Below are 9752 nucleotides of genomic sequence, written 5' to 3' on the forward strand. Positions count from 1 at the left end.
AGTAGAGTAATTGCAGGAAAGAACAGCAGATCTATTTTTAGTTTCCCAAGTTTTCTCCAAGCTTCTTTCCAAAAGGAGCATACTAGCTTGCATTCCCACCAGCAGTGTAGAAGAGTTCCCTTTTCTCCACATCCACACCAACATCTGTAGTTTTGGGATTTCTCTGTCACAGGACAGTTACATTGATGTTTTAGAAATTCTACATAAATTGTAGCTGAAGTTAAAAAATTAGACCTAGAATATCCTTCTGGCGTGTCCTCCTTCCCTCCCTCCCTCCTTTCTTTTTCCTTTCTCTGTCTCTCTTTCTTCTCTCTCTCTCTCCCTTACTGCATCTTCTTACTCCAAAGTAATGTAACCATAATTTTAAGGAAATTTTACCAGGAATTGATAGAAGATGCTATTTTAAACCTAAACACTGTACCCAACCTTTTCCATATACTTTGCAAAATATTCAAAAGATTTTGGTAGTTAAAGGCTCTTTGGAGGTAGATAAACCAGAGAATAATTGAGCTGAGTGGTTGCAGAAATTGGATCTTAAGGAAACAAACAGAGACAGAGATTAAAAGCATTTTTAGTTATGTTTATGCATCCATCTCTTCTAAAGCTTTATTTTATATTGCTCTGCAGAACTGTCACCTCTTTGTCAAATCACCTGAGTCCTTGTGAGGGCTTGAAATTAACAGCAAGAATAGGGTGTTTTCAAGGACCAACTATTTTATTTATTTAGGTAATGAGTCATCATAAAAGACCCAGATCCAAGTTATTTTTAATTAACAGACACAGATTCTTTTTTTAAATGACAAAGAACTGAATGCCAACCTACAGAATGTCCACCCTGTGCCTTTCCTAGTTAATGAAGAACCTCTTGAGGGTCATGCAAATTCCTTGCAAAATAACATTCTTTTTCTGGAGCAATGAAATTGAGCAGATATGGGAATATTGAGTCACTTAAACATAACCTTATGTCTCTTAAGTATTCATACTAAAGTGATGTCAACCCTTTACAGAGGCAGGTAAGAATATGGCTGAACAGTGTGTTGGTACCCTTCAATGGACCCCCACCCCAGTGAGCATAAAACTGCCATCTGCAAACATGTCATCATTTTTTCCCACCTCCCCACCAACTGAAGTTTATAATCAGATTTAGGCTGAATATAAAACCACAGAGTTTAGCTCCTTCCTTCTTCCCTTCTTTCCATCCTTTCTTCCTTCCTTCCCTGGGTAGAGTACCGTGGCATCATCATAGCTCACAACAACCTCAAACTCCTGGGCTCATGCAATCCTCCTGCCTCAGCCTCCCAAGTAGCTGAGTCTACAGGTGCTCACTACAATGCCCAGCTAGTTTTTCTTTTTCTTTTCTTTTTTCTTAAATAGAGACAGGGTCTTGCTCTTGCTCACACTCACACTAATGTGGAACTCCTGAGCTCAAGGGATCCTCCTACTTCGGCCTCCCAGAGAGCAGGGATTACAGGTGTGAGTCACTGCCCCCAGCTCAGAATTTGTTGTTTGGAACTCCCTTATAGAGACTTTGTATTTCTTCAAGGAGAAATAAATGGGTTTCTTTATTCACACTTCTCCTCACCTGTGTCCTGCAGTTTGTTTATCCACGTGTGTATTTTTTGGAGTTATTTGTGATAGGACTCTGGGTTGCTCCACAGCCATTCTCAGTCATTGTAAATCAATTCCTTAAAGCAATTAATTACAAAATTTAAGGCAGTTAATCCAGTCCAAAGCCTCCAAACTCATGGATCACTTGCTGGGTTTATGGAAGCCATCTGGTATATACTAACTTTTCTTTATTCCTTTTTTTCATTTTTCTTTTCTTTTTATATTTCAGCACGGATTTCTCAGTAAAAGTTTTTCTCTGAATGGTAAAGGACATAGTATTAGCCCAAAATCTATCTGATTGTAAGCAACCACAGATACATAAAAAAATGAGATGCTAAATTTCATTTGGCAGGTTGTATTATAAACATTTATCAACTGTGAATTTTGCTCTAACTTTTCCCTACCCCTTCTGAGAAAAGCCCAAATTTTTATTAAGAAATCCTAAAACCTATAAGGCACTGTGACACTTTATCAAAACATATATTTTATAAAACTGGGTCCTATCTTAAAATGAAAGTTAAAGATTTTATGCCCACCGATATGAGTAACATAAACAAAGCTGGTGACATAAATACAATTTAAGGGACATATTAAAACAATAATAAATAACTATATTAGAAGTAAACTAGCCAGTCATGGTGGCTCATGCCTATGGTCCCAGCCCTCTAGGAGGCTGAGGGGGTAGATGGCTTGAGTTCAGGTGTTTTTAACCAGGCTGAGCAAGAGTGAGACCCCGTCTCTACTAAAAATAGAAATACTAGCCTAGTGTTGTGGTGGCAGTTGCCTGTAGTTCCAGCTACCCGGGAGGCTGAGGCAAGAGGATTGCTTGAGACCGAGAACTGAGGTTGCTGTGAGCTATGACACCATCAGGGTGACAGGGTGAGACTGCCTCAACTCCCCCCCTCCCAAACCTATTGTTCAGGTTACATATCGAAAGTCCTGAGAGATCTACTTAGAGGAGTGAGACTCTGTCTCCAAAAAAAAAGAAGTATATCGAAGTAGCAAGATGCTTGCAATTCGAGGTAGGACCACAGAAAAATACCAGAATAAAAAATATTCTCTTTTTAAAGGGAGAAAGCTAACAGCTTTCAAAGTGCCAACCTTCCTCTTCCCCTGTACCCAGGTGATCCCATAAGCACCCTCTGTCCCATGCCACAGGTGGACACTGAGATGGTTCAGAACTCCTCCACCCATGCCCCACCCCCCGACCGGAATAAAAACTCCAGGCCACTCATCCCCTCTTGCTGTTGTTTTCTCTTCAGGCAGAATTGAGTCCTTCTCATGGAGCTAATCCACCTCCTGTTTAGTACACAAGTGATTGGCTTTATTTAACATCCATTGGTATTTGTGTGTAATTAGAGTCAATACTCATAAATGTCTGGGGCTGTGGGAGAAGCAGGTATTCCTTGCATCCCACAGGGAATGCTAGCTGCCTAAATGAATTTTTTTTACAAAAAGATATATTTGGGTATTGGGTATTGTTGGTGAATAAAAACAGCCACTGTTTTACCAATATGAAATAGCATTGTAAAATGGCATTTTTAAATGTTAAATAAGATTCAAAAAAGTTTGAAGTCAAAGTACATTTTCCCCTGATTTACATATTAACATCTCTCTTACAAAATAGTGAAACAGCTAAGATTTATAGAGTGCCGGTTGTCTGCCAAGCACTATTTTAGGGTCTTCACATTTTCTCTTTACAACACCCTGACCGTGTTATTTATCATCAAGAGTTTTACAAATAGGAGTACCAAATACAAGGTGACAGAACCAATGACAGGTCCATTTAAACCCTAAGACTCTACTTCTGAGATCTTTGTTTTTCATACTTGAAAGTTTTCTTGGATCTTTTTCATTTACATGCAAAACAAAGTCCAAAGCCTGTCTCAGGTAATTAATCATAACGGAGTTTTTCTCCTGCACCTTTCTGGCAGAACTGTCAACGCTGGTGCAGAGGACACCACACTTGCTTCACACAGCACAGAATAAGGTCCCACTGACAACAGGCAGGCAGGACCTCACGTACCCGACACGCCACCCACACCTACAGCCCTGTGAAGCCACAAACACCACCAAGAACTTCCAATGTGCCCAAAGGTGGGGGTGTCTCCCCCACCCACAGCATGCTGAAATAGCAGCTCTTTACATTTTTTTTTTTTTTTTTTTGTAGAGACAGAGTCTCACTGTACTGCCCTCGGGTAGAGTGCCGTGGCATCACACAGCTCACAGCAACCTCTAACTCTTGGGCTTACGCGATTCTCTTGCCTCAGCCTCCCAAGCAGCTGGGACTACAGGCGCCTGCCACAACACCCGGCTATTTTTTTGTTGCAATTTGGCCGGGGCTGGGTTTGAACCCGCCACCCTCGGCATATGGGGCCGGCGCCCTACTCACTGAGCCACAGGCGCCGCCCCTCTTTACATTTTTTTTAAGTGTTTACAACCAGGGTGGCCAAAGCCCAGAAGACATATGGCACTTTGAGACGTAGACATTGCTTTTTCCCCACTCAACGGCATCCCTGTCATTTTGTTAAGAAATCAGGTCTAGCTTACAGGATTATTTTTCAACATTTTGTTCTCTCATTTCTATTCTTTCAAGTAACTAAGCTCTAGACACAAAGCCTTAGGGAATGATAAGGCAACTTAATATGCTTTCTTTATTTTACATTTATTTAAGCCAATGATCAAAGCATCTACATTTAAAACTTCCAAAGCAACTAATCTCAAATAGCTTCAGAGATTTTTTTTTTTTGTCATTTCAGAATTCTCTCAAGATAAATTTTTGTCTAAAGTCATAAAAATGAGACTATGCGGGCGGCGCCTGTGGCTCAGTGAGTAGGGCGCCGGCCCCATATACCAAGGGTGGCGGGTTCAAACCCAGCCCCGGCCAAACTGCAACAAAAAAACAATAGCTGGGCGTTGTGGCGGGCGCCTGTAGTCCCAGCTGCTCAGGAGGCTGAGGCAAGAGAATCACGTAAGCCCAAGAGTTGGAGGTTGCTGTGAGCCGTGTGACGCCACGGCACTCTACCAAGGGCAGTAAAGTGAGACTCTGTCTCTACAAAAAAAAAAAAAAAAATGAGACTATGACAAAATTAAGTTTGCCAAAGCATGTACGTAAAGTGAACATTTCTTTACACGTTTTTTTTGCAGGTTAGGACAAAGTAGAGTGACAGCTTATAGAATATTTAAGTTATGACAAGAGGGGAAGTCAGATATTTTTTAGCAAATTTACTGAAACTTTTAATGTTGATATTTTCTTATTTTTTAATTACTCTTTTTTCCATAGACTTTTGCTTCTCTTTAAACAAAACTGTTATTTATGTTTTGGTGTTATATTTGACAGGGCCAAGTCAAAATTGTTCTTATACCTTCTAAGATATTTGCAAATCTTAGACTAACTCCCTTGCATCACCACAGTTGACATTTGGAGAAATGGCATTTTACTTTGGCTTTTGAATTAATTTGTTGGTGAGTCTCTGCATTCTAATATTACTACCGAATCACCAAAGACACGCTAAAGGAACCAGGGATGCATTGAGAATTACTTATAAGTAATTCTAAAGCTCTTAGATACACAATTTCAAAGTTTGGAAAAATAAATGTGGCATTTATCAGCAACATTTTCATGTCCAAAAGATAGGAATTATTGAGTAAAATCCCATCGCAAACATCAGTCGTTGGCTGCCGTTAGGAAAATGCTGAGGATCACACTTCCCAGCTCTAGTCAATTTGAACGATATTCCCGGCATCAACTTCCTGTCAGGAGCTGATATTGAAAAAGCAAAACAACAAAGATAAACTCGGTCCAATGGAAAATTATCCCCCAACAAAGAGACGCTCCATGACCTCTGTTAATAACCTTCCACAGCCTCCCATGGCGAAGCAGTGATCAACAGCAGACTATCAGAATTGAAAGACAACAATTATTTTTCCTACCAAGTTGCTTTTCCCTTTGAAATAATTTCCATTTTAAATCAATTGTTTTCTCATTGACTCAGCAACTTAACATGTAGACAGTTTCATAGTTTGGTAGAAAAGATAATGAAGTAGTATTTAAGAGCGCCAGTGTCCCAGTTCAAGGTGTTAGAAACTCCTTTAGAATAATTTATGAGTGCGTTTGTCACGAGCTCTCCCACTATCACTGTTTTGCAGCTGTCCTATCTGAGCTCTCACATTCAGGATACTCGACCCCACTCACCCTGTGAATGATGCTTTGATAGAACTTGTATCTTACTAATGCAGTGAACAGTAACTTTAAGCAGCATAATATGGATTTGTTCATTTTCGATTCTTTCTTGTTTATAGTGCATTGTTTGAGCTCTATCCTATTCACAGAGGAGATTTTTTTAATCTGCCCCCAACTCTGCACCCTCTGCAATAAGAAACAGCAACAGGGTTTTTTCCTCACACGAAGGTGACTTAATTGGTATTTCCTCAAACCCAGAATGGCATTGTTAAATAGCTGACATGGCTTTTCCTTCAACCATATAGCAATAATTAACTGAGTACACTTTGAGTCCCAGCAACAACAGGTGGTCCAGGAAAATGAATCTTAACAAGAAAAATAACTCTTCAGTATAATAACACTTATCAACTTATTCCCACTCAAACATCCCTGTGCATTGTACTTACCAATATTTTATAGAATGGATCTATAAAAACTCAAAGCAAAGTTAAAATGGATCTATAAAAACTCAAAGCAATGCTAAGTTAAAAATCACGCATCCATATTGGATTTGGCCAGTCTGGTTCAGGTGGGGAACAATGCCTCCCAGGTTCTCCAGGATCCTTTCTGCATTTCTGGTGAACCTCACGTTATTATTGTCCATCTGGGTAATTGTTTTCCAATTTCAATGAACAATGACACAGTTCCCTTCTAATCATCAAAGTGGTAAAATGGTCACAAAAATTTAGGTTTACCTTATTATGATAATTACCTCTTCTTTTTTGCTATATGAAATTAATATGTATTTTTTTCTCAAAATCTGATTTATTCTAATGTTATGTTTATAATAGGAAAAATCTTTTTTTTTTTTTTGCAGTTTTTGGCTGGGGCTGGGTTTGAACCCGCCACCTCCGGTACATGGGGCCGGCACCCTTTGAGCCACAGGTGCCCCCTGGAAATAATTTTTAATGGCTTAGCTCTTCAGCATTTGTTTGTATAAAAGAAGAAAACAAGAACAAAACTTTCTTCTTCGGGGTTTAATATTTATAACAGATTCTCTAACCTCTGTTATGAAGATGGTTACATAAAACTGCCTAGCCTGCAAATAAATTCAAGGTGGCATTTTAAACTGCACTAAAGAGCTCTGAATAAAAGCATGACTTTTATCTATGAAGGGTTGAGGGCGAATTATAAACTTTCCTTTATAATTAAAAAATAAAAGTACTATATAAGTGTATGAGCATAGCATCTAGATTAGCAGATTGGGATGACAAAATACCTACATAGACAGAAAAGGAAGGAATAACACACAATCGTAGATGTTCTGTAAATATATTATTTACTCTCAGGGATTCAGTGTCTCTGGAATGAACTTGAGATCTGAGAGTTCTTTAAATTAAGTTACAGTGTAGCCTGTGGCTATACAATCCACTGCCAACCAACCAAAGATCCTCGCCTCAGCCATAAAGATCAGACTGGCTCAATTTGGGGGAGTATCTCATCACCTCTCACTCAATGATCTTCTAGCAGTGGAAGCCAAGATGGAGGACAGAGAACACACTAAGCAACCCCAAACAAAACACATAAAACCAAAGAGTTCACAGCACACACTAGACGTGGGTCAATAAAGAAACAGTGAGCGCCGCCCCCCCGCATTGTTCCAACCTGCTGCACTCAGAGGGATTCCCAGCCATGGCACAGGGAGGGGAGACTGCAGCAAAAACTAGCAGTCTCCCACCTGGCATTGAGAAGAGGGAGCTAAGAGGCAGCCAGGGAATCAAGGCAACTTCATCTATCTATCTATCTATCTATCTATCTATCTATCTATCTATCTATCTATCTATCTATCATCTCTGTCTCTCTTTTGAGATAGAGTCTCATTTTCACCCTGGGTAGAGTGCTGTGGTGTCATCACAGCTCACGGCAACCTCAAACTCTTGGGGTCAAGTGATCCTCTTGCTTCAGCTCCCAAATAGCTGCAACTACAGGTGCCCACCACCACCAGACTAGTTTTCTGTTTTTAGTGAGATAGGTTCTCACTCTAGCCAGGGCTGGTCTGGAACTCCTGAGCTCAAGGAGTCCTCCCGCCTTGGGATCTCAGAGTGCTGGGATTACAGTTGTGAGCCACTGCAACCAGCCTTAATGTGGTTATTTTACCTGAATTCCATATATTGACAAAGTGAGAGACAAAGAATATATATATACACAGAGAGAGATATATAAAAGAGAATTAAATAAATTATAGAGATGGGAACTGAGATAAGATATGTATTGGTTAAGAAAGAAGACCAGATTTTGTGACAGGGAAGGTTAATGAGATGTAAGGCATAGCAGCAGAAACTCCCCAAAATGAAACACCTAGGGGAAAAAATAAGAAAATACAACAATGAAAAGTCCCCAAGGTATGAGACGACTTCAAGTAGCCTAATTCATGGGTAATTGGGTCCCCAAAAGACAGCAGAGAAGACGAACAGAAAAAAGTGCTTGAAGAAGTAGTGGCTGGAAATTTCCAAACTTGATGAAATCTGTAAGTCCACAGATGAGGATGCTCAGTGTCTTACTGTATGTTTCTGTTGCTCATTAAAGAACACCTGAAACTGGGTGATGTATAAAGAAATGGACCTTGTTTCTGAGAAGTTCAAGGGCATAGCTGGCAGGGTACCAGGTGCCCTTGGACTTTTCAGCTGGCTACCGAGTCTCTGCCGAGTCCCAAGCTGGTGCAGGGCATGATGTGAGAAGATGGCTCAGTGGGCTAACATGCTCGCTCCAGCCTCTCTTCCTCTTCTTATTCAGCCAACAATTCCACATCCCTGATAAGTCATCAATCCATGAAAGAATTAATCCATTTGTGATGGAGAAGTCCTCACTATCAAATTGCCTGCTAAGGCCCCACCTTTTAGTGCCGCCACTTCAGGGACCAAGTTCCCAACACAGCCCATTGGGGGAGGGGGGGTCACATTCTAATCCTAACACTCAGTAAGACACAAGCACAGGAAACATGAAGGAAACTGTTCCAAAGCATAGCCTAATCAACTTTCTTAATAGAGGTTATAAAAATAAACTGGTAGGAGCAGCTGTGGAAACAAAGATATTACATGCAGAGAAAGAAAAAGGAATATGATAGTAGATTCTGGGCTATAAACTGGGCAAGAAAGGAGTTGGTAGACCAACCCTTTAAAGGAAAAAAACTTTAAAACCTAGACTTTTAGAACAGGCAGGCACATCTTTTAAAAGTGAAGGTGTAGCAAAGACATTTTCAGTGACACCAAAATTGAAGGAATTCCTCACCAGCAGTCTCACACTGCAAGAAATGTGAAGTCTTTCAGATAGAAGGAAAATGTTTCAAGATAAATACATGATGGATCCAAAGAAATGAAGAGCACTGGAAATGTTACAATATAGAGAAATGTAAAGATTGGTTTTCTTTTTTCTCATCATGTGAATCTTTTTGAAAGATAATTGGCTGTTTCTACAAAATAATAACAATGCATTGTGAGGTATATAATATATGTAAAGGTCAGCTGGGCATGGTGGCTCATGCCTGTAATCCCAGCACTCTGGGAGGCCGAGGCGGGTGGACTGCCTGAGCTCACAGGTTTGAGACCAACCTGAGTCAGAGTGAGACCCTCATCTCTAAAAAATAGCTGGACATTGTGGCAGGCTGAGGCTAGAGAATCGTTTGAGCCCAAGAGCTTCAGGTTTCTGTGAGATATGATGCCACAGCACACTGCCAAGGGCAATAAAGTGAGATTTTATCTCCAAAAAACAATGAAACAAACAAACAACAAAAAAGAAATAGAGATGTACAGGTCAAGTGCACTTTGGGGGTATAGGAATTAAAGCTGTATGTTACTGTCATATAGTAGACACAGAGATCCTTGAGTATGGCCTTGTGACTGGATCTAAATTTTACAGAACAAATCCTTTCAATGAAGAGATTTATTCCAGGAAGTTTGGATTCAGTTGAAAAGCTGTACTTGGG

The sequence above is a fragment of the Nycticebus coucang genome, chromosome 1 (assembly GCF_027406575.1).
Source record: "Nycticebus coucang isolate mNycCou1 chromosome 1, mNycCou1.pri, whole genome shotgun sequence".
NCBI lineage: Eukaryota > Metazoa > Chordata > Mammalia > Primates > Lorisidae > Nycticebus > Nycticebus coucang.